General features: G+C 40.8%; 1 protein-coding gene and 1 long non-coding RNA gene across 9 annotated transcripts in view; one reads left to right on the plus strand and one right to left on the minus strand.

Moving 5' to 3' along the window:
* LOC138963170 (uncharacterized) overlaps positions 1 to 19,078 on the minus strand; it is a 71,731-nt gene extending 52,653 nt beyond the window's left edge. Inside the window, exon 1 of one of the 5 annotated variants that reach the window (XR_011454739.1) lies at positions 18,775 to 19,078. This is a non-coding gene — a long non-coding RNA (uncharacterized lncRNA). Of the gene's footprint in view, positions 1 to 1,435; positions 2,247 to 8,152; positions 8,913 to 17,908 lie in introns of those variants that run through there. The other 4 variants (XR_011454735.1, XR_011454736.1, XR_011454738.1 and 1 more) reach the window with 4 other exon arrangements.
* LOC138963163 (baculoviral IAP repeat-containing protein 3-like) overlaps positions 594 to 26,399 on the plus strand; it is an 81,933-nt gene continuing 56,127 nt past the window's right edge. For all 4 annotated transcript variants that reach the window (XM_070335195.1, XM_070335196.1, XM_070335197.1 and 1 more), the window contains exon 1: positions 594 to 721. The gene's annotated coding sequence lies outside the window, so the exon portion shown is untranslated. The remainder of the gene's footprint in view (positions 722 to 26,399) is intronic.

Consider the following 26,399-nt stretch of genomic DNA (forward strand, 5'->3'; position numbering starts at 1 on the left):
TATCTATCTGTGTTTTTGTTGAGGAATTTAGAGCTGCATCGTCAAACTGATTTGCATATTGATCGATCCTCTTTGCTCCGCTGATTACATCAATGCTTCGGTAGCTCCGAAATAAATCATTGATCAAAAGTTCCTATCCCTATACTCCGACAGTTACTTTGAAATTAAAGAATATACCAATCGATCTTTCTTTGTGCTGACTGTAATACTGCATGTGAAAGCAATGGAATGTGGACTTGACTGGTGCCACGTACAACAATCATGACACGGACTGTTTTATTTTATAATTTCGGTCCGAAGTTTTGTTTTTCGAAAAATGGTGTATGGCTTTATCCCCGGGCCCCCTGTCTTGTGTAATTGTGAAGAGAGAAAGTCTCACCACAATTCGTGTTCGTAATCCTTTGTGCTGATATTCAATCCGGGCGCTTTTGCTCATATTCTTCTGTTATTTTTGCTTCTTTCGCTAGCTTTCCTGCTGGCTTGAAACGGTCATGTTGCATTGAGCAACCTGCTTTTTGGCTTGCTTTTTTGTGTTGGTCACATTTTTTCAAGCATAAACTCGCAACTTATTCTTTTCTTTTTAACATGTGTGTGTGTGTTTGTCTCTGTTGCAGAAACAAGACCCCGTGAATACGACGGTCGATTCGCCTAGCTAAACAGGTTGAAGGGTGTTGAAATCAACAACTGTGATTTGGGAACTTTTTCTTTGGAAGTCAGCAATGTACGTATTGTTTTTATTTCACATGTATTATTTTCAGTCAACAAATTAATAAACATTCTCCTAGAACTTGAGACATCTATCCAAGCAAAACTCCGATGAGACACTGAAATACCCATGCACGTAAGGCCAAAAAGAAAAATATGTCTGTTTCCGGTAACATCGCCGAAAAAAATAGGGTCGGTCGGTCTTTTTTAAAAAAAATTTTATAACTTTTTCTTACGTTTTGTTAACGTCTTTTTACGTGGTTTTTTTTAAACGCTTCCTTAGTTTACTTACAATTATTTAGCACATGTTTTTGACCTAGATATATTGAAACTAAATAAAGTATACTTGTCTTCATTTTTTTATTTATTTTTTTTATTTTGGTGCGAAAAGCGAAAACAAACTTTAGGGTCGGCGCTTAAAAATAGGGTCGGTCGGGTTACCGGAAACAGACATATTTTCTTTTTGGCCTAATAAGCATATATGTGAGACATTTAACCATTCAGGCAATATTAATGTACATACTACTGCGGACTTCCTGACAGCCACTGGTCTGAGGATTTAGCACGGCCATCAACATCGAACGCAGAAGAAGAAGAAGAAGAATGTACATACTATCAGTGCACATACAAAAAGCAAAAAACAAAAGCAGTGTATATCCATATATAAGTAACATAAGCGAGCCATGTAATTATGCAATATATGTTCAAGCACAAAAGCATTTCGACCAACCTTTTTGTCCATAGTCCGCTAACACCTTGTAAACACAAACATGTCCATGGACCGCCCCACAAACTACACACTTGAAAGTTCACTAGCTAGTCCATATTGTGTATTTGAAAAATTGAATCACAACACGCGCGCGCGCGCGCCACAACACTTATACAAAAAGGTTCCTCAAGATCTCAGCTCATGAATAATGTATTTGTGGTGTCGAGATGGTTATCACTTATGAGGCAAGGGTTATCCATCGAATTGGAATTTCCATGTCGGAGAGCATAATCATTTGTCTTCCTTTTTTGTTTGCCGGTGCGATTCTTTCTCCGGCAAAAGCACCAGGCATGATAAGTCACTCAACTCCATGAAAGTTACACAACACATTCCGCTTCATTAAGCAGTTCACCAAAGGGAATCAAAGTCATCAGAGTTTTTGGATGCATAGTTTCTCTAATATTTGGCAAGATTTTATTTTTAGGATTTGTGCAAGGACACGCGTCGTTGACCGATTTTTTGTTTTTGTATTTTGTTGTCCTGCAGCTTTTATCGTGAAGGAATTCATTTCAAGCGAAAATAAAATGCGTGTCGTCGGAATAAATCACACACCACTAAGTCATTAGAGCATGTTGATGAGCCATTACACCGTCGACAACTGACAAACTGACGAACACACACTTTGCTTTTGTCACATCCAAAACGCTCCAGGTGAACTGTGAAATACGATGTCACAACATTCTCTGTAGCCTGATACCGTGTGAAGATATAATTATGCTATACGTTATGGGCGTCAGTCAAGGAACAGATCGAGACCCCTGTAGCTGCCACTAGCACACTGTCTGTCTGCGGCAGCTCTATATTTGTGGCGGCAAATATAACAAGAAAATGTGCTGATTCAAATCAGCAGGTTCCCAGACGTTCCTTCATGTAATTTGTAGGTGAATGGTCAAAGTGGTTTCTTGCACACACTCAGTCATCTTACACAACAATGCAACACATGGATAGGATTAATGGAATGACATGTATTTGTCAACAACGAATCATGGGATAGAAAACTACAAAATGTGAAAGAAAGTACATGGTGACAAGGCTACACACAATAGTGGAAAATTGTTTAGGGGGTATATAATGTTACAAATAGCACAACAGTATAAAAAGGGGTTCAAAATAACAGACAAACAGAAAAAAAGTGTTTTGCATGCAAATGTTGACTTTGACGGCCATATTTTGACAAAAACGTACACAAATTTTAAAAATAAATCCAAGCCATACCAGACTCTTTCAACTATTTCTGTTTGTTTTCCTGCTTTCTAGAATGCTTGGTGAATATGATGACGCATTGTCATTGTGAATTTCCTGTAGAATTTTTTTCCCGCATCACATAATTTATATACATGACAAAATACGTTATGAACGAAAACTCAGAAATACCAAACGAAAAATCCCAAAATAAAAATATGAATAAAGGTAACCTAAAGCCAATGCGTCATCATTATCAACATGATCTCCTGCAAGTGTGTGCCAAATTTCAGCACTGTTCTATGCACCATTCCTGAAATATTTGCCTTCAAAGAGTACCATTCTAGCGGAATTTTTACTTTCGAGAAAAACCAAGACAAACACGAAAAATAATTCAAGCTTCACAGTACCTTCCTTTATGGCCAAAATGTGCACACTTTACAATACTATAAGCTGCTCAGTTCATCCCAGGGCCATAGGTCTGTCCTTCTCTCTCCTGTTGCACTGTCCTGGATTTGCTGGCCCTCTTCTTGTCTTTTCGGGACCGCTTCCTCTCCGGCTGGGCCGCCAGTTCAGCTTGGTCACACCGCCTTCGGTCCTGCCTCACCTGGTAGTCCTTCAGGCCCTCAGCTGGTGTAACACCCAACTGCTTCATCACATGGGAGAGGTGGGAACATCCCTGATTGAAATGGGACACAGCTGAGGCAACAGCTGCATTCACCCGACTGGCGCCCACATGCACAGTTTTGGGGCAGCGCGCCCAGATCTGTCCGTTGACGCATTCGTTGGCATTCTGCGTTCTGCCATGCTTGATTCTGGCCATGAGACCAACGTCTGACATCCTGTCATAGATGGGTTTGACTGCTCTGGCCACATCAGCTGACAGTGGAGTCCCCACATTGTCCTTGTGTGGTGGCGGCTCTTGTCCAGTTGCCACGGCCTTCTGAAAGAAGCACGAGGAGTCGGCGCCTACTGGACATTGCTGGTGCTGAGGGTTGTCGTCTGTGGATGAGCAGTGCAAAAAAGATGCCCAGATGGCCTCCTTCATCTTGTCAGGTTTGCCCAAGTTCTTCATGATGGTATTCCTGTAGTAGGACTGCAGAATGGTGCAAGCGTTTGCAGTCAGGGCGCCACGATGACGTCCACCAAGCTTCTCCTCCTTTGCCTTCTTTCTCAGCGCCGTCCCCATTCTTTTGTCGCAGTGGTTGACACACTCCAGCTTTTCAACCGGATAGAGGTTGGCATCAACCACTGCCTTGAAGGCCACAGGGTCACCATCTGAAAGCATTCTGGTATAACGCATGTTGTTTCTGCGCACTGACCTTCCCCACAAACGAAGGGCGGCTTCCTTCTCCATTCCTTTCGAAGAGCCTTCATAGTTGGTTTCACAACTAGGCTTGTGGTCTCTCCTCCATTCAGCTCTCTCCACTTCTGTCATCCTCCTTTTGTTGTTCAGTGCACATGCCTGGCAGAATTTTGACAGCACTTCAAAATCAAGCACAAGTCCAGTCCCCACATCAATGACGATGCCAACCCCATAGTTTGAGGTAAAACCTCGCTTGTCAGTGCCAGGTTCCGAATCAAAACTGGCCAGCTCATTCACAGAGAGAATGACAGCGGGAAAGGGGAGAGAATGCTGAATCCAACGGTATGTGTCATGTCGGAACGGGGTTGGGAGAATTTGGCGTAACTAACAGTCAAACAAATGCATTTTTGGCATTTCAACACACAATGAAAATAAATTCTTGACACAGTTGGTTTTGAAACACCTTTATTTTGCATAAAATAAGTGTTTTATGTGAAAAACATCGGTTGAACCTGAATGAGAAAGGATTATTTGGTATAAATATGTCAAAATCTCAAAACTGACCAATTGAACACACAACACGATTTTTGACTTCAGACGTGTGTAGCCCCTGGCTAATTATTATTGCAATAAATGTAAATACTGATTGTTGCTAATAACATAAACGAATGATTTACGAAATTACTATTCTAGCAAAAGTAAATACATGTGTCATTCAGTGGGCGATCACTGAGTGGTATGGGAATAAAATCGTAGCTGCCTTGATCATGCTGTAACACTGTGTCGTCTGCTTTACTCTGTGTTTGTTGTATCGTCTGCTCCAGTCTGCACACTAAGCGCTTACCGTAGCGGCATAACACCACCGGAAGCTAGATGGTTTGCGATTGATGTCGCTCTGCTGGTTTTTGTCATATTTTTAGCGTGTGAGATCTGAGATAGTTTTTCTTGGTATTATATAACCTATTATAGTGTAATTTTGCATCATGCACTAACAGTTTCAAGAAATAATGAAAAACAAATTGAAATACATTGCTGCAAACAACTAAGTTTGCCGAAAATTAGTTCCGGAATGTCACCGTTCACACAGGCAAATGCCTTCGCATAACCCAGACCTCTGGGTCTGGGAATGAAACAAGTTATATTTAACGCAGTCGCGAAACCTCGCGTTGTTTTCCGGGATGTCTAGAATGACATCGCTTAGTATCTTTTTCACCAGCTCAGTTTGGAAGCGTGCCAATTTTGCGGTGTGCTCTTCAATACCCGGCGTGTTGCGTCACGTCTTAACTCGGATCTGGACCTGTTTACAACATAATAACTGGCTTGGTCAGTAGATACATATATCTACACAAAAAACTTGGTCGGAGATTGTAATAAATGTGTGCTGAACTGAATAGTCTATGGTACCTTAGAAGCAACCAAATTAATTCAACAAAATGAGCCACTCCCTTCGTGGAGAATTGTAAGGCCTAAAAAAAAAATAGGTGTGGTTACGGTAACCCGACCTACCCTATTTTTAGGGGCCGACCCTATAACTTTTTATTACATTTGTCAAAAAAACACACAAAAAACAAGAAAACGAGTGCAGAAAACGCAATGAAAGCTCGAGTCGCACACTTATTTCCCTGTCAAGTAGGTTTAATTTGTACACATTAGAAAAAAAAGTTTAAAAAAAAAGTGATTGCCTACCTTCCTACCCTATTTTTTTGTGGCTATGTTACCGTAACCACACCTATTTTTGTTTTGGCCTAAGTACCCACTGTTGAACTGTAGTATCTGTATGTATATGTCTGCATTGCTCAACGATTCGATACCTTTTAAGCTGATCATGTTGGCCTATACATGCGCAACTGCATCACTCTAAAACTCTGTGATTCCCGTGCACTACTTTAATTTCATGATTAAGACGCTGTTATTTACAATCATTGTCTGCGGCAGGTACTTATACTTACATACGTAGCATTATGAATTTAATGGCAATATTCACAGACATTTCAGGGTTTAAAAAAAACAGTGTTTCTGGTTTCCCGACCGACTATAGTTTTTAGTTTTGTTGGTGTTTTTTGGAGGTGGGTGGGATGGGAGTGGATGGGGGTGATCTTGCTGCTACTGGAGCCATCTATCCATAAAATAAAAATCAGTTCATTGTCCAGGATTTGTGCATGAACAATGAATCTAGCTTTCGGACAGATAATATATAAGCCAACACTTCATCGTCAGTAGAAGCGAATAGAATATTCTATAGACGTCATACTTGTCTACAAGTACCAACGCAGGGCACATATTTCACACACCAATAAAAATTCTCGGCTGATAAAAACTTTCCAACCAAACCATGAATGAATCATCGATAGAAAAAAACCGTTACCTGCTTCGTATATATGCAGTCTTCCAACAGCTAATAATGCAGAGACGTTCCCATAATGCATCATGTCACAGAAACCAGACACTGGAAAGTGTGCAAGGTCGACAATCTGTGACTATGACGACGGCTGTCACCTATAGCGCACGTGACGCTACTGACACAACACCGATTAACACGTCCCCTCGTGATCTCAGTCTTCCCTGAATAATTAATCGAGTTGTAAACAGGGACAAAGAGCAAGTGTTTAGCCAACCCCATGTATCCGGATTTCCTTGTTTACGTAATCGTTTCCTTTCTGTTAGCGATTGGTTTCCTCTAGAGAAATGCAAGACATTACGGTTTAGGTTTTACGTTTCAGTTAATTCTGTGAACGTGCACTATTCATCCTGAGCAATAGAGAAAACAGGAAGTTTGCATACGCACACACGTACGTAAGGCCTAAAAAAAAAAATAGGTGTGGTTACGGTAACCCGACCTACCCTATTTTTTGGGGTCGACCCTATAACTTTTTATTACATTTGTCAAAAAAACCACCAAAAAAACAAGTAAACGAGTGCAGAAAACGCAATGAAAGCGAAAGCGCCCGAGTCGCACACTTATTTCCCTGTCAAGTAGGTTTAATTTGTACACATTAGAAAAAAAAGTTAAAAAAAAAAAAGTGATTGCCTACCTTCCTACCCTATTGTTTTTGGCTATGTTACCGTAACCACACCTATTATTTTGTTTGGCCTAAGAGCCCTATATGGAAACTTGGTTCCTTCATTGCCAAATATAGGCTCGCATGAAAAGCATCTACCTCGGTTGTATCCTGTCCGCAAGCTGGTTCTCGCCGAGGGGCGGGGGCAAGGGAGTGCCAGCCTTGTGGCAAAAATGACAGTTTTGAATTTAGCCTCCTCGCACTCCACATTCGGAAGCTAACATGTTGAACTTTTACTCGGAACACTTCCCAGTCTGGTTTCCTTCGCGGTCAAAACCGCACTTCCTCTTTCCACGTTCACAATGCTTCATGTGAAGTGCTGATCGAATACCTCACCACACAATGATCTCATAAATGATAAGATATCGACGATGCAATAATCAATAGAGTGACTATCCGGATACGTTTCGCATTTAAACTTCTGGCGCATTCAATATAGCAAACCGAAACCGAACAGTTTCGGTTTCATAGTTGAATGCTCCTACTCGACTCATATACCGAAATTGTTCGTTTGGTGACTGAACAGTTCCGGTTTGATGCATCTTCCCGACCCACCCACCCCCCACCCCCTTTCTCCACCTCCCTCGCCTAATCTCGTGGAATGTCTGAAGTGCTCGGTTGGACACCTTGTGACACACTCACACACACACACACTCACACACACCGAGATAGAGAGTCCGCGAATTTTTTGCAATATTTACCCACCACTGGAGTCATAATTTTATATTCATACAATAAATTATCAGTGAGAAATCTGTCCATTCAAGTAATATATATGTGAAACATCTACCTATGCAAATAATAATAAATTTGACTATCACTGCAAATGATATTCGCAAGGGGTATAAGAATTGTGCTTGTACAATGAACAGACACGAATACACAATGCAAAATCCGTTTGATCAATTATACTCGTCATCAAATACACAAATGAGTGCAGTACTAGACACACGTCAAGTCTAAATTCTTGGCTGATATCAATTGTCAAATCATTCCCACCAAAACATGAATGAAACGAACTCATAGACAGAAAACATGCACATCGCCTACCTTTTTCTGCAGTCCGCCAGAACCTTGTAATTATAACACAGACACATTTCAACATAGACAGAAATCATGCACATCGCCTACCTTTTTCTGCAGTCCGCCAGAACCTTGTAATTATAACACAGACACATTTCCATGATACACGATGCACAGTTTCATGGTGCATCGCTGACAGGAGACGCTGGAAAGTTTCCAAGATCCGCAGTCTGTGAATGAATGACGGCTGTCCCAAGGCTACACAATACCACTGTCAAGTTCCTCGGGGTCTCGGTCATGAATGATTAATCAATCAAGTGTTTACGAGGTTTATACATCAATCCCATTGATCCGGATTTCCGTGTTTTCGAGCAAAAGAATAATCATTTTCTTTCCGTGATCGATGTTTTTCCCCTAAGGGAAGCGTGAAACATAAAACGTTGTGCCTTAGTTAATTCTGTGAAGACTGCACTGATTCCTCCTGAGCATAAGAGACAACAGAAAATACACAAAAGCACACACAAACACAAGTGCGATTTTCAGCTTTTTAGCTGGTATATTATTATTTCTTGTTATTAGCTAAACGCGACAGATTCATAGGTCTAAAATCTACCTAGGTTGATCTAGGTTGTATCCCGTCCTATCAAGCAGTTCCTAAACTGAGTTAAAACTCTCAATGATTGACCTTAAAACTCCCACACTGTCTGGCGTGTATAGGTCTAGACAGACGGCGCGAACTGACGTCAGACAGCTTGCACTGTCTGTGGTTAATGCGCGCGCGCAAAAGGAAATGATATAAGATAAGATCAGTTACATTTTTATTTACAATCCGCAAGCAATCAAACGAGATGGGTTTTTTTTAAACGAGGAAGAGAGAGAGAGAGAGGGGGGAGAGAGAGAGGGAGAGAGAGGGAGGGAGAGAGAGAGGGAGAGAGAGAGAGAGAGAGAGAGAGAGAGAGAGAGAGAGAGAGAGAGAGAGAGAGAGAGAGAGAGAGAGAGAGAGAGAGAGAGTACCTCAACCACATTTATTTGGACTGAAAAAAAGTACTATACCTCGAAATTCTTGTTGGAAAAAAAGTGTGAATCTCTATGTTTACAGAATAGAGAATACAGAATCATTAATTGCCCAAGGTTGGGAATTTCTGATGAAATTGCGGTTAAGAAACATTTTGTTGTACTAGTAGCCTACATGTGTTAGCTTCCCCTTTCTTTTATCTTACCTTCTTTCTACTCTAACCTTCAATTCCTGTTTAGTCAATTCATCCACACACACACACAAAACTGTGTATATGAATTTCAGGAAGTTTACAAATGTCCTAGAATTTTTCGGAAATTCATAAAAATCCTCAAGTGAAACAGTAAATGTACAAATCTAATACATGTACATTTTTTGTAGGAGATTTATACATTTCCTGTTTTGTTGTGCGTTTGTTGTTGTTGTTGTTGTTGTTGTTGTTGTTGTTGTAAATTTACTTAGAGAACACTTAAAATCGAACATAAAGAATGATGAAACAGCTGTCACGTGACTGTTGTAAAAACTAAAGGGGATTGAGTGCGATGAGGGGTTGGGGTGGTAACAAAGGCAGAAGTTTAAATCGGAATGACGAATTAGAAAAGGGAGAAATGAGAAACGATCCAGAGACACGATAAATGAAGTAAAAACTCTCACCTTTAGTCCAAAAGAAGAATAGATATACACATGTTTAAAATCCAAAAACGAAATAGCACACTTTGCACTATTGTATTCAGATGAAATACCACAGAAAAGTAGGATGAACACAGATTTACATAGCGCATTCCACAACAAGTCGCGTAAGGCGAAATTACTACATTTAGTCAAGCTGTAAAACTCACAGAATGAAACTGAACGTAGTCCGCCGCTAGTGCAAAAGGCAGTGAAAGTGACGAGCCTGTTTGGCGCGGTAGCGGTTGCGCTGTGCTTCATAGCAAGCTTTACTGTACCTGGTTTAAACTGTTTTATTCAACGTTTGTGCATTATTTACAAAAAACGCATATTGAGTAAACAACAACAAGCATAATGCTTATGGTGGTGTTTACAGTTTTCTAGAAAATTACATATAAATGGCGGCTATTGTACAGTTTACTGTACCTCTCTTCGTTTTAACTTTCTGAGCGTGTTTTTAATCCAAACATATCATATCTATATGTTTTTGGAATCAGAAACCGACAAGGAATAAGATGAAAGTGTTTTTAAGTTGATTTCGAAACTTTAATTTTGATCATAATTTTTATATTTTTAATTTTCAGAGCTTGTTTTTAATCCAAATATAACATATTTATATGTTTTTGGAATCAGAAAATGATGAAGAATAAGATGAACGTAAATTTGGATCGTTTTCTAACAAAATATTTTTTTTACAATTTTCAGATTTTTAATGACCAAAGTCATTAATTAATTTTTAAGCCACCAAGCTGAAATGCAATACCAAAGTCCGGCCTTTGTCGAAGATTGATTGGCCACAATTTCAATCAATTTGATTGAAAAATGAGGGTGTGACAGTGCCGCCTCAACTTTTACAAAAAGCCGGATATGACGTCATCAAAGGTACTTATCGAAAAAAAAGAAAAAAACTTCCGGGGATATATATCCCAGGAACTCTCATGTACAATTTCATAAAGATCGGTCCAGTAGTTTGGTCTGAATCGCTCTACACACACACACGCACAGACACACAGACACAGACACACGCACACACACACACACACACACACACACACACACACACACACACACACACACACACACACACACACACACACATACACCACGACCCTCGTCTCGATTCCCCCTCTATGTTAAAACATTTAGTCAAAACTTGACTAAATGTATTAACAAGTCGCGTAAGGCGAAAATACAATATTTAGTCAAGTAGCTGTCGAACTCACAGAATGAAACTGAACGCAATGCCATTTTACTCGTAGCATCGTCAGGCCACCGCTCATGGCAAAGGCAGTGAAATTGACAAGAAGAGCGGGGTAGTAGTTGCGCTAAGAAGGATAGCACGCTTTTCTGTACCTCTCTTTGTTTTAACTTTCTGAGCGTGTTTTTAATCCAAACATATCATATCTATATGTTTTTGGAATCAGGAACCGACAAGGAATAAGATGAAAGTGTTTTTAAATTGATTTGGACAATTTAATTTTGATAATAATTTTTATATATTTAATTTTCAGAGCTTGTTTTTAATCCGAATATAACATATTTATATGTTTTTGGAATCAGCAAATGATGAAGAATAAGATAAACGTAAATTTGGATCGTTTTATAAATTTTTAATTTTTTTTACAATTTTCCGATTTTTAATGACCAAAGTCATTAATTAATTTTTAAGCCACCACGCTGAAATGCAATACCGAAGTCCGGGCTTCGTAGAAGATTACTTGACCAAAATTTCAACCAATTTGGTTGAAAAATGAGGGCGTGACAGTGCCGCCTCAACTTTCACGAAAAGCCGGATATGACGTCATCAAAGACATTTATCAAAAAAATGAAAAAAACGTTCGGGGATTTCATACCCAGGAACTCTCATGTCAAATTTCATAAAGATCGGTCCAGAAGTTTAGTCTGAATCGCTCTACACACACACACACACACACACACACACACAGACACACGCACACACGCACACACGCACATACACCACGACCCTCGTTTCGATTCCCCCTCGATGTTAAAATATTTAGTCAAAACTTGACTAAATATAAAAAGTAAGGTCCGAGCGGGTTAAGCGCGCGTAAACAAGTGAGGTAATACGCATGCGACAACATCATTAACATAAGTCGCCAGTGGCGGATTTAGGAGGGGGCGAAGGAGGCCCGCCCCCCCCCCCCCCCCCCCCCCCTTCAGGGGAGAGAGAGAGAGAGAGAGAGAGAGAGAGAGAGAGAGAGAGAGAGAGAGAGAGAGAGAGAGAGAGAGAGAGAGAGAGAGAGAGAGAGAGAGAGAGAGAGAGAGAGAGAGATGATCAAATGACAGTTTCTGAGGTCAGGTGGCCCTAGATTGCAGCATTTTGCTTCCTTGAAAAAATAAATCCGGGGGGCATGCCCCCGGACCCCCCTAAGCATGTTCGGGTGCTTATAGTGCCCTCAATTCAGGCGCTTCGCGCCTTCAAGTTTGTGCTAAAAAGTTTGGGTGTGACCCCCCTTCCTTAAGATCCTGGATCCGCCCTTGGTCGCAGTAGGCATGTTGAGGTTAAATTAAAAAAAATTAAAAACCTGAACATTCATAAACATTGCAGAGACTGCACAGTCAGCGCCGTAAGTCTTCAGCAATGCGCATTGCACATATTGAGGGTTATTTTTCGCTAATAAACTCTTATTTTCCCCTCAGTTCTATTCTGGCTGCTTTAACCCTTTCATGTTTGCCATTGTGGGTTGTTTGTTTTAGGCGGAGATAATTCTTGTTTCCAATCAATAGGTTGCTAGAGTATTCTCGCTCTTTGCTCGGGATATTGAGAACCGTCCCACTTGCATCCTTCTTACCTTAATGTTACCTTTTCTACACAACATAATCAGGAAGAAATGAGATTTCTCTTTGATGTTTGATGACGGACACAGACCCAAGATGTGAAAGGGATTTGTACCAATAGTCTTCACGACGATGTTGAGTAAAAAGCATTTTTTGTGCAGCATGTTTCCGCCGCGTATATCAGCTACTTACCTGTGGTAAGAGTTCTTATATCAATCAGGCTACAACGAATGCCGAGTAAACATTTAATCTTTAAAAGCTTGAAGCAGGAAACGTCAGTTTCAAAGGGGAAATAAAGACAGTGTCATGAAAATATATCGCATTACCACTGTTTGTACAAGAAAATGGAATCAAATCCTCGGCGGTACATTTCACAGAATAAAACGTGTGTTCCATTCAAGGTCTTAAGACGTGTCTGTGTGTTGTGAACATACACAATCAAAGCTTCTTGGCTGCCATTTAAACGCGGGGGACTATCACGCATCAGTGCACCGAAGCAACAATATAGTAACAAAACCGCACACCGTTTAAACTGCTCGTATGAAGCATGCTCCTGCATACAAAGATACCATCTAAAATTCACCTAAGACTGTGAAAAAAGTATTTACTTACCGTTTGGTGTCCAACAGCAGCTTGTAGTTGTAGAATAATGGAGTCTCGATGACGAAAGAAGAAAGTTTTTTGAGTTTTTCCAAGCGTCATGCACAGTGCAAGAATTGAAGGGCGATATCCATTAATAATAAAAGGTTCGTTGGAACATGGACTTCTCTGCTTTATGGAAGCAATTAATGATTTATTGTTTCTCATACCTAAATGTAAATTTGATTCACGATCGTGTCTCTCAGTTAGACTCCAAGTCTGCATAATTCATCTTCGACAGTTCTGGTAAGACCCCCAGTATTCTCGGCAGGTGTGTGACATCTTGTTAGTTCTGTTGTTCCGCTTACCTTGGCTGTCGCCTTCCCTTATCTTTTTCAGTTAAAAAAAGACTGAAAAACGTTGGTCTTTTCGGTGACGATGAAGGTGCTGGTTTCCCAATAACCACAGTTAGCTTTCCATATCAGGTTGTCACAAACCCGTTTTACGCCCGAATTCAAGTATTGATACGTCTGGTATAGTACATCACTTAGGTTTAGAATTTTTGCTTTGGATTCAAGTTTGTTGCTCACAGTCCAGCATGTTCCACGAGAGACCTTCAGATATTTTATATAACAACGTTCTCTTGAACAGAGTCTATCCTTAATGATCTCATCTTTAAATATTCTCGGCACGAATTATGTCTTACTGAACGGATTCGAATGAAATGTACTGCGACAAGGCACGATTCGCAGCAGCTTCGGTCGTGGCCTTTGCTGGACGAAAAAAATCCCCTAATTCAGTCTCGTTTTGGGATTGCACATGCGCAGTTGCAGCCACCTGCAAGTCGTATGACTGTTTGGGAAGGGCGGTGGTGAACAGGTGGTGGTGAAAGGGGGCTCTCATACCTGTCTTTACAGAGGTACCTGCGAGGTCAGGCCCATCCGATGAGAGGACACCTACCGTGAAAGGACACCTTTTCTGCTTCACGTGTTTATTATCTTCACCAAAATATATCTGTCATGACAGGCCACCTGCAGTATGGGGACATTTTTGGCTGGTCCCGAGGGTGTCCTTTCATTGCAGGTTTCACTGGACTGCCGCTAAAGCATAGTAGCCGCCCATCATATCGCCGCTGTTTGCGTCCTAACAGTATATGTAGTGTTTTGCTTTGTATTGTATTGAGGATCGTTTGAACGATATTTGTTCTTTTTGCTCTGCGGTCAAGTTTGTTATTCGCAGCCACAGTCACACAGTGCACATTGGAATTTACATGAAGCGAATGTTTACAATTACAATACTTAACAATTTAAAAAAAAAACCAACTACCTACCGCCTACTGGTTGAGTTGTTGAAACACACGTGACACTATGGACACAGAAAGGGAGTGGTGTGGGGAGTAAGAGAGAGGAGAGGGAGAAAGGGACTTTTGGTTTCCAAATGTGAGTAATCCAAGATGCAGTTGACCATATTGACACCACCACTATCACTCATATCCATACTAAGATTGATTCCGTCGCAATTAAATGACTTGACCCAATTTACGTTTCTCCATTTATAAGGCTTGTCAGCACTTTCTTTGACATACATGACATTTGTCAGACAAACACCCTTTGCTTTGACTGGTCGACAAACCCTCAATATAGACACACTTGATATTGATTACGGCACAGTGGCTCTTTTTTCCCCTTTAGACACACGCACTTAAAAAAATGACTCACTTGGTACGCTTGCCCCTAACGGCACAATGGATACCCCCCCTCCCCCCTCCCTACGGTTCCTCCTTCCTCAAGTACATGCAATCCCTTTCGTTTGCCGCTTTATGCACTAACTGTGCATTGGTTTCCGCTTGAATGACGATGTCACGGAAACGCAAACAACACAATTTTCAGATCATAAACTCAGTGGGCCTTTCTGAATGTTAGGCTGTCGGACACGAGCTACGTTACCTAGTATTAATTAGTGTATCTTTGTTTATTTTGTGTTGCTGTTTTTGTTTCGTCCTTTACAAATAGTGGGTTTTTCTCCCCTCCGGCGGTAACAGATCAATGCTAATCAGCATGGCGGTTTGATGCACCGGGATTAGAACCGTGAACGAAGTTTAACCGAAAACATGCACCAAGAGATAAAAACCCGTGGACAAAATTGGTTACTTCAAACCCCTCTCAGAAAGATGCAACTAAATGCAAGTGTTAAGATCACTTTCCCTTATCAAAACGAATTCAAATAAAACTCGGTATGACTGTTACAACGATAAACACTTGAACACTGTATTCAATGCCTATCTCTATGTATCGTCACTGAGTGTCTGTGTACATGTCAAGTATGTGCTTTGTATTGCCCTTCTACTTTACAGCATTAGGCAGGCACGGCAATGTCTGATAACCAGGTTGACAAAAGAAATGCAGCCTTTGGCACGGTTCGTACAGGTGCTTGAAATCCTTGAAAGTGCTTGGATTTGGAGGGGTCAGTTTCAAGGCCTTGAAAGTGCTTACAAAATTGATAAGATCCTTGAAAGTCCTTCAAAACTCTAATGCTGCAAACGGATTACACAACCACCCACAATAATAATACGAGAGTTTATAACGCGCACATATCTCACCACAAGGCGAATCAAGGCGCACAATAAACAATTGCAATGATTTATTATTTGATAACCTCAAAGAAAGAGTTGAACAGTAACCTACAATCCCTTTTGAGTATGTCTGCTTCAAAACCATTGTCTGCTACGATTACGAATCTGTCGCCTTTGACAAAAATTAAATCATTAGTTTTTGAACATCAAATTATTTCAATCGGCGTGCGAGAAGGGGGTATAATTACCAGCGAGTATTTCATTGCGAGCTTTGAGGGCAAGAGGGTGCTTGATTTTCTCTTCAGAAGGTCTTGAAAGTCCTTGAAAAGTCTTTGAATTTTAGAACAAAAAACCCTGTACGAACCCTGAGTTTGGTAACAACAATTAAGCACAAGACGGCGTTTAAAAGTGCACACGCCAAAACATGTTCATGCATGCATTACTGAATCCTCGGACCTCCTCGGTTCTAAAACTCACACCGATAAAACAAAAGTATTCGCTTACCGTTGGTTTCAGTCAAACAGAAGCTTTGTTGTTCATGTATGGTTCAGTTGGAGACGAAAGGAGCCTTCTACTAAAGAAAAGCATCTCAGTTGCGCTTAAATGACGTACTTGAAACCACTTTCAAGAAACATTAACCATGAAGGTCATCCACCGTTCTACGATCTTTGCCAACATCGTTGAAACAGGTTCATCGAGGTCTGGGTTTCCTTCTCTGTTGGAAGCAGTGTTCGTCAATATCCCCTTTTAGCTCTGTTTGAGCCTGATGTTCACCGTCACAATGGGTGAATCTTAAATTTTCGCTCCTTTTTCAGAATAAGATATCAGTTCCGTGGGGCTCTTTCGAGACTATGCCAAGTGTTCGTTTCTCAGTATAATATGCTGTTGGTCCACAGCCTTAGCAATACCAAAATAACCGGTCTGATGGGCTGTAGCCACAGAGATATAGAACTAGTCTTTATCTCTGTGAATAAATCCAAAAACAAAAAGACTGCCAACGTTCCAAAATTCTGAATAAAAAAACAAGAAAGGTAGGTTGTTGGAACGTTTGTTATTGACAAAACAATACATTCACCATTATATTCACCAATATATAATTATATATTATATATATATAAAACATAACATAATTGTGAATGTATTGTTTTGTCAATAACAAACGTTCCAACAACCCACCTTTCTTGTTTTTTTGTATTCTATATCTCTGTGGTTGTAGCCAGTACTGTAGCAATGAAGCCTTTTCAGACAAAATACTCTCGGCATGTGATAAACAGTTGCAGGAGCAAACAAAAAGTGCTGTTCAGTTGTCAGTTCGGACATTCGTGCCAATCCTGTCTCTTTTCTGGCAGTGTTTTCTGTTTAAAAACAAATCATGCCCATGCGACGACTGAGATGCTGGAATGTCAAGTCACGTAGTTTCTGCCGAGTAAGAAAACAAGCGCGGGTCTGCAGTATTAAGTTGACACAAGCACTTCATCCGTCCGGTGTCATCATTATGGATGAGCAAAGCACTGTATTTCACGCGTACACCACATGCTGACATCCGGAAATGTCGCTTTGTGTTCTACATGTTGTTCGTTCCTCGGGTTCACAATCGTTAAACGCAGTCACAGTCCTAAATGATCCACGAGAGACCTTCGGATGTCTTATGTGACACATTTCTCTAACCTAAGTGACTTTCAAAAACAAATCTCATCTGTAAATATTATCAGCACGATCGAGACAGTTATGTCTTACATAATGGCTGACACAAAAATCCCCTCTCCCAATAAAAGCGTGACTCAAGTTCACGACCGGCGCTTCTTATCCTCATTCTTGCTTTTGAACTTCAACTGCGCAACTGAGTGGTGGTGGCAGCTAAAGGAGGCTCTCAAAACCTGTTAAGATATCATAGTGCTCAAGTACATCAAGCATAGGAGCCGCCTATCACAGACCGCCGGCCACTCAGCCCCACAGAGCCCCCACCCACTCCCCCCACCGTGCACGCACAGGGTTATGGATCCTTGGTTACAACATAGAAAGGTCCCTGGTTACAGCTACAGCCAGGGTTTTGCTTTGCACTGTTGCATTTCCCAGCAAAAGCGGCATGCACAAGCTGGCGCCTAAAGTGCAAAAGCCTAATCAAATACATGCACATATCATCTACAGACCTCGGTATCAAAACTCTCTCTCTTTCTCTCTCCGAGTTTCTCACACACACACACACACAAGAAAAGTAATCGCTTACCTATTCGCTGCGAACAGTAGCTTGCACACGACTTGAATGACGAGAACCACTTTCACGGAAATTGAATCACAAAGATCCAGTGTAATTATTCTTTTATGATATTTGCCAACATTCTTGAAACAGGTTCATCGGTTTCTGAGTTTCCTTCTCTTGCGGAAGCAGTGTTCAGCTATAACCCTCTATAGTTCCGTTTGAGCCTGATCACAGGCGGAAGGTATCGTCCACTGGACTACTACTATCACAAAGTAGTCTTTCTGTGATAGTAGTAGTCCAGTGGACAATACCTCAGTTCCGCCTGTGGCCTGATCTTCACGGTCACAATGGGTGAATCTACAGGCGAATGATAACTTCACTTCTAGTTTAATCCACTTCTGATGAATCTTAATTGATCGCTCTTTTCAAATTGTAACATCAGTTCCACGGGCCTTTTTCGAGAGTACGCCAAGTGTTCGTTACTCGGTACAGTTTATCCAGATAACCACTGTTGGTTGCAGCAAGTCTACGTGAAGCCTTCGTTGTAACTCCTCTTAAATAGTTCTGTTGAAACCAAATACCTTCTGCTAGTTTGACAGCTATATCGGGTAGCAAACTAATTCATAAGCACAGGCTATCGTTCAAACAGTCACTACCATGACTGTCTCCTTTCCCGGTGACAGAGGTTTCTCAGTGTTGAATAAAATAATGCCCGGGTGGTGATTGATATGCTGGTATAGTTTCAGTGTAACAAACAAACGCAGCTGTGCATTTCCATGTATTTAATAATTGTCCCAAACACTTCATCTTTCTAAACAAAAAAGTATCGGCACGTCACGGTATAACCATTCCGGCGTTGACTTGTATTGCCAGGGTTCAAGTTATTTACTCACGGTTCAGAATGTTCCATGAAAGACTTTCAGTCCATTCTTCATAACGACAAAGGTCTCAGTGAGTTTTGATAATGATCTCTTCTGAACATATAATATCAGCACGTCTTATCTCTAAGTTCTGAGCGGATGACATAAATACTCAGTGATCTTCCGACAAACGCACGATGACATGTGATCGCCTCGTTTACCACTGCTGCCTTCTGGAGAGAAAAAAAAATCCCCTTAGTCTCGCTTTTGTTCTGCACATGCGCAATTGCAGCCACAACCGGTCACGTGAATTGATTGGGGGCGGATGGCTGTGGTGGTAGTGGATGGCTCCCACACCTGTCTATACTGCTGTGGCATAGCTGTTTGCAAGACGGACGCCCCTCCCCCACCCTCCCACCAACCGCACCCCCCCCCCACCATACACACAGTGTTATGCGTCCATGTTTACAGCTGCAGCCGTGATTTTGCTTTGTATTGATGTATTTTCTTTTCAATTGTTTGTGTTGTATGTGTCATTCAGCCACACACCGTGCGCACACACACACACACACACACACACGCACTCGCGCACACATTACACAGTCGCATATCAACTGTTGTTGTCATCATTTACCGACTTGGGTCCGACGAATCTTGTCAATACATTCCAAGTGCACTTTGGAAGTGCATAAAAGGAATAATTACAATGAAAAAAATCTTACTTACCTGCAGGGCTGCCGAGTTGTAAAAGCACATGCTGCTTGGAAACAGAAAGGGGGTGGGTGTGTGGAGAAAAAAAGTGTGTGTGTGCGTGTGTGCATGTGTGTGTGTGCGTGTGTGCGTGTGTGTGTGTGTGTGCGTGTGTGTGTGTGCGTGCGTGTGTGTGTGTGCGTGTGTGTGTGTGCGTGTGTGCACGGTGTGTGTGTGTGTGCGTGCGTGCGTGTGTGTGTGTGTGTGTGTGTGTGTGCGTGTGTGTGTGTGTGTGTGTGTGCGTACGTCTGTCTGTCTGTCTGTTTGCATCGGTGTGTCTGTCTCAGTCTGCGTATCATCTTATCAAGTACAACAATTGCCACTTGACAATTGCAGATTGTAGGTTTCCCCAAATCTCTGGGTTTCCCATATTGGTTCCTTCCTGCCGTAGTTGACCGCAAACCGTGACTCCGTCGCGCACGGAATGGCGCAATTGACGTTTCTAGGGGGATGAATTAGCAGTGTGAAGTTGAATTGATTTACTCCTGAACGGTAGTCAACATCTTCTCTGACACCCATTACATGTGTCTGACAAAGTGACACGCTGTGCTTTGAGGGACACGCTCGTAACACCGACTCACTTAGTATTGATTACGACACAATGGCTCTATATTTTTGTTGCGGCTCTAATTGTGTGTGTGCCGTAGTGTGTGTGTGTGTGTTGTGTGTGGCTGTGTGTGTGTGTTGTGTGTGTGTGGCTGTGTGTGTGTGTTTGTGGCTGTGTGTGTTTGTGTGTGTGGGTGTGTGAGTGTGTGTGTGTGTGGCTGTGTGTGTTTGGCTGTGTGTGTGTGTGTCAGTGTGTGTGGCTGTGTGGCTGTGTGTGTGTGTGGTCTCTTTTGACACAATAAGCACTTGTAACTTAATATTGAACCAAGTAGTGAGCTTGTTTGAAACGGCACACTGACTTGATCTAATATATCAAAGCAAAGAACATTTTTCTATGTTTACTTGGCACCTCTAATACCTTCTGCACTGTGTAGTCTTTCTTCACGTGAACACTGAGCGGGTTCGCCTGAACACACTCGTTATTATGATGTCATAAACTTCGAATGAAGCGCTCTTGGTCTTTTGTCAACCACTCCTGTGAATGGAAATGAGTTGATGCAAACCGATTTTGTTAATGTTTGCATTTACGTTATTTTGGTCCCGGTGTATTAATTTGCTGCTTTAAGCTTTGTCCCCTCTAACAGCAGAGCGCTTTAAGTCTAGAGAAAGGGAGAATGTACGTTCTGGCTCACCGATTCCGACAGACCCTAAATATTAACGCAAAATAGGCTTCTGGACTAAACTTTTACTAAAATGAAACATGCGACAAAATCAGAAAAATACTGCATAAATCCATACAAAAAAAAATACAGTAAAGTAAGGTTGTTTTGAACCAATGCCGGGTCTGTCGGAATCAGTAACCCAGAACGTACATTCCCCCTTTCTCTCTGTGCAACGCTAAATTTAGTTTCCATTGAAATATTAACTAGTTGCAGCCAGCGTGTGTTTCGATCCAATCTGCCCGTCGTCGGCAAGCCATAACTACCGTATTGATCTGGTAAAAACAAACAGCAAGCCTGTCTTCTATATTCCTCCAATGGCAAGACAAGATTAAATCATGTGATAGCAACAGTTACGTCACGTCCGCCCAACACTTGGTGTTGATAGTAACATAGCCTAGTGATTTTGTCATTTCATTCCGGAGGCGCCTACCGCGCAGTTGTGCTGTTCTGTGAAGACGTGTATGTGTTTCAGTGAAAAAAGTGCTTAATTTAACAAGGTGAATGTCGCAGAATTAGAGAAAGAGCTTCTTGAATCGCAAAATGTTCATCAAGAATTGTTAGATTATTCTAGGCGGTCAACAACTTTAATTCTACCTGACATGGAACAAGCTTGTAATGTCCCACTACCAGCGCCAACACCATCAGAATTTTGGACAGAAGAAGAACAGCATGTACTAGAAGAGAATAGAAAATATTTTGAGCAGATGGCCTTAATAGCAGTTAAGGCTAAAACAGAAGGAATAATGAGACTGCCCAAAAAACCAAAAAGGAAGATAGAAGATTTGTTCAAAGAAAAAGACGGAAAGAAAAAGAGAGTAGAACCAACAACGCCAAGTGATTTACATCACTATCTCGTTTCAAACCAAGCAGATGTTAGCCATGCTATATCCACAGAAGCTTTCACAAATGCTTATTTTGCTCAAGCAGTAAATGAAAAAGATATTGAAGAAAGACTGCAAAAAGGGATGAGAAATCTCAAAAGACAGGACGCACAACAAATCTTAATTTACATTCAGTTTGGACAGTTTTTGATTATGTGCAAAGAATGGCAGGAGAAGCAAAGAAAAGAAGGGAGAATGAAAGAAACGTGGGCTGACTGGTTGAAAGCAAAAACTGGCTATTCCGATGTTCATGCGCGTAGACTACGCGCCGTTGCTAGATCGCTTTATGCATTTCCGCGATTTACCACTGTTGGTTTGCCAATCAGTTTTATCATGGGCAAACTTAAACAAATCGAAGAGATGCTCCAGATCGAAGAGTACAGAGAGTACTGGTCAGAAACGCCGCATATTCCTGTCACATCAGAGCTCCAACAGTCCCAGTCTTAGACTTACAGTGCTTGTTTGTGCGCAACAACAGAAGTATCACACTGCACCTGCACTGTTAGACAAGTGTTTAAATATAGTAACGATCATGCATGTACGGTTTCAAAAATAGTAATGACGTGATTCTAAATATAGTAACGATCATGCATGTACGGTTTCAAAAATAGTAATGACGTGATTCTAAATATAGTAACGATCATGCATGTACGGTTTGCTGCGCCTGCCCTGCTTTGGCTGTCTTCTTAATCATCCTGCTTCAACACCCTGCTTCAGCTGTGTTATTGTTTTTGCTTCACCCTGCTTCAACGCCCTACTATAAACTTTTTAGGCTGCCTTTTCAGGCGGCCGCCGAGTGTTAACTTATTCAATTGACTTGTTTATTTTATTCAAGCTTTTGATAAGTGTACTTGGTGGCTGCTTTGAAACTCAACAAAGCCTTCTCCCCTTTCACAAACACTTCCCTTTCACAAGCAACGTTCTCTTCCCCGCTGCAGTCAGAACAAAGCTGTCATAGCGGGTTTTCCCGATTGACAAAAATTCTTATTACACACTCAGACTATTTGGAGCCGCGTTTGTCCTCCAGTGGCCAATTGCATAAGAATATTCTGGTGATGAATAAACGCGCTTTGTGTCATTAGCATCTAAAGATTTCTTGTTTACAATAGTTGTGTTGATCTGATGAAGCGTGGAACTGATCTTAGGGTTGTCATGGTGAAACACTCGCTTCTGAAACAGTGCTTCCTTGTAGTTATCATGCGATATGCTCGACTTTACAACCTGTTTGCTTACACCCTTTGCTTTTTTAACCACCCCTTTCTCACTTGCAACACTGTACATCTTTGCACGCAATCCAACATACTCCTTAATTATCTTCCCATTCATTTCATCTTTCATCTTTCCAATAACCTTCTTGTTAACATTTGAGTGCAATGGTGATTCTTTAGGGTAGTCGCAAGTGTCATAAAAAGAATCTTTTCCTTTTACTGCAGGACTTTCAGCTTCTAGATCTTTGTAAATGTCATCCGCTGGAATGTCAAGTAAGAATGAATCTGTGTCTGTGTAAAGTACTCTCGATTTGGGATATCTTGGTTTCAAATAATCATACAAAAACTCAAGCATCAACAGTTTTGACAACTCTAGCACAGTAAAGCCTATGAATACTGGTTTGTCAAGCTTGACTACAAGTTTTTTCATTAAGATACCATACAGCTGTTCATGAAAGTATTTAAAGTCTTGATACTGTGGTTTGGATGTCAGCTTGATGGCCTCATTTTCTCTTGTAACAAGTCTAACATCCTTTCTCTTGTGTGGGTTTTCCATTGTCTTACCAAAGCAACTGTTGTTCATCAGTTTAAAAAAGTCTTTCTCTGATGCATCAGCGGCTTTGGTTCTCAGTTCTGTGTTTTTCATGATGTAAGGTTTCATAAACTGTTCTTGATCAAATAAAATTATACGATGAACAGCCTTCAAAATTAATCCATGTCTAATGTAAAACTGTAACAGTCTGTAGTGACACACATACTTCTTTTTGTGAAACAGATTGGGCACCAGCTTTGGAGGTTCTCTTGGGTTTACTTTTAACCTCTCAGCCGCTAAAGGATAATCATTATGTAGATCATGAAGTGATAGTGGATAGTCTAAGTCAACTTCTAGTATCCATCCCTTTCGACTGTCTGGGCCTGCTTTTAATATTGTCAGCACAACACATTGTGAAAATGGTCCTGAATAGATCTTAAAGTTCCGAAGTGGAAGCGTCTGACACATTGCCCAACCATACAAATTGTTTGCATCTAGATACATGATGTAATTAGAAGGTTTCATAGGATCAAAGTCGTCCAAGTATTTGTTGTTGGCTTTGCAGTAATTGTGTGAAGCCATACTGATTCCTCCACGTAGTCCATTTTCAATCATCTGAAGTGTAGGAAGATCTGATAGCAAGTCAATCTTTACTCCTGTAAATCTAAGAAATGCATCCCAGCTCATGCCTGGTGCAGATATGTAATGTGAAGGATCTAGATTGTAGTGCTTCATACATGTTCTTCTGTAATTCTCAAATATATCTGCAAGTAAACAAACATCAGCCAACAAATATTGATCATGATAATCACCCATTGTATTACATCCTAATTTATTCCATGCAGTCTTAGCGTGTTCATAGTCTTCGTCACTTATACCTTTACCCTTCAGCCGTGAGAAGTAAGCATCCTTTGGTGGTAACTCATCTTCATCAAACCTCTCCCACGAATCCATGTATTCATATGGATAGACTCCCTTTCTAACTAAGTCACTGTCAAAGTACTTACATGTGATTGGGAAAGCAGTTAGTGATGAAGATAAAGACTCAAGTGTTCCCATCAGATGTTGAGCAGAATCGTAGAAGTGTAAACTATTCAGAGTAAAGGCCATGTACTTTTCTGAAGACTGCGCAATGCATCTTGCTTTGTATTCATCAGTTACTGCCTGCATGATCAGATGTGAATCATAACCGCGCAAGTTATGGAAGAAGATTGGAAGCTTCCAAGTCTTAGGATCAAACTTTAATTGTAGATTACATTTGCTGTGTGCTGCTCCTCGGAACTGCCCACTTACATGATCATGATCTCTTACTATTGGATTGTCTGTGTTTGGTGTTAGACTTTGTTCGCATATCCAACACTGTGTGGTAGAGTTAAACTGTTCTTGGTCTTCAGGTTTCATAACAATGTCTGAAAGATTCAGTTGTTTGGAGCAGTCATTTCGCACTTGGTTCATTTGCTGTAAGAAGTTCTTTGCTGCATTAGGTCCTCTGTACAATTGCGGTTTAGAATGTTTACCATCTGAACTAACAACAATAAATGCATATGAACAGACTTGATGATTACTTAGAGTTACTGTTTTAGGTAGGTCTTTTGGTAAAGGTCCTTCATATGGCACAATGATAGATTCAAAGTCAGCATAAACAACATAAGGACTTTTCTGTAGTTTGCATACATTCTTAAAATACACTTTGCTGTCTGGCGGCGGTGTTGTTAACTTCACAACCGCATCATCAACGCTCTTACAATGTTGCTTGTGTATAAGTGCTGCATGAATTGATGGAATACGCAAGAGACATCGCCTACAAAAGTCTTGTTTACTATTGTGATTGCTTGTGCTCGCCATCAGTCTACTCATTGTACGAATCAAAGTGTAATGATATTTTACACCATCAGTCATTAGTAACATGTCAACATGGTTAGTATCACAATCACCAATCGTTGGTGAGTTCTTTGATATTCTGACTGGTTTCAGTTCATCTTCCTCATCCCACGTGTAAACATTTACGGTGATGGGTTTGTTTTGCTGTTCAAATTTGTCAATGCTTGTAATGCTGACAGGAAATTCAATACCAGTAAAGTTTAGTTTATTTCTGTATGCATGATAGTTAGACACTCTTTCTGCATTTTTCTTTACACTGTACAGTCTTGCCAGAACACACCACATAAAACATTTGTCATCATCATTCTTTATGTTCAGCACAGCACGTTTTTTGACAAGAGCAGGAGGTAAAGGTATGTAACTTCTACCTCTGATGGGGGCAAATTTACTTAGCTTCAATTCTATTTTTAGAATTTCACCTTCTGACCATCCGGATCCTTTCATCTTTGCATCCTCTGCAGCTTGCTCAAACCGTTTCATCATTTCATCTGCCCAGTTTCCATTCAATTCTGCCATAGAATTAAGTGCTAGTTGTCTGGTTGAAACATGAACTTCTAGCACCTCATCACTGACTGTTTTGTATTTTATTAAACTGACTATCTGCACTTTTACTGGAGGTTCAATCAACAAATTGTTTGGAATTTGTTCAATGGCGTCTTGCACACTGGACTGCACATTTTGAGGATCCGTTACTTGTAATTCAACGGTGTCAAATACTGTCGATAAAGATTCTAATACAGAGTCTTCCATCGCTGTGAGTTTGATTTTATAACTCAAAATAAAAATATAAATCAAAAAAATGAAGTTGCTTAGAATTCTTTCTCAGAGCTTCCATTTTTGTTAACACTATAAAATCTGAAATAAAAAATCATTTAACATTTGTACCACGTGGAACTAATTGTAATTCCTCTTTTACAAAGGCTCTTTGCGGTGCTGGTTCTCTCAAGTAATATATAGGTGGATTTGTCTCTACTACTCTCTTGATTTCATGAATGTCAATACTCCAGATTGGATCCGTTGCACGCTTCCTGCTGTCACCCTCAGCTTCACCGGGTGCATATGTTCTGCGCGTTCTTAGAATCCGGTTTCATTCTAGAATGGACCGGGTCCAGGTTGGAATTCTAACCCTGCGCAAGTA

This window comes from Littorina saxatilis, linkage group LG3, assembly GCF_037325665.1.
Source record: "Littorina saxatilis isolate snail1 linkage group LG3, US_GU_Lsax_2.0, whole genome shotgun sequence".
NCBI lineage: Eukaryota > Metazoa > Mollusca > Gastropoda > Littorinimorpha > Littorinidae > Littorina > Littorina saxatilis.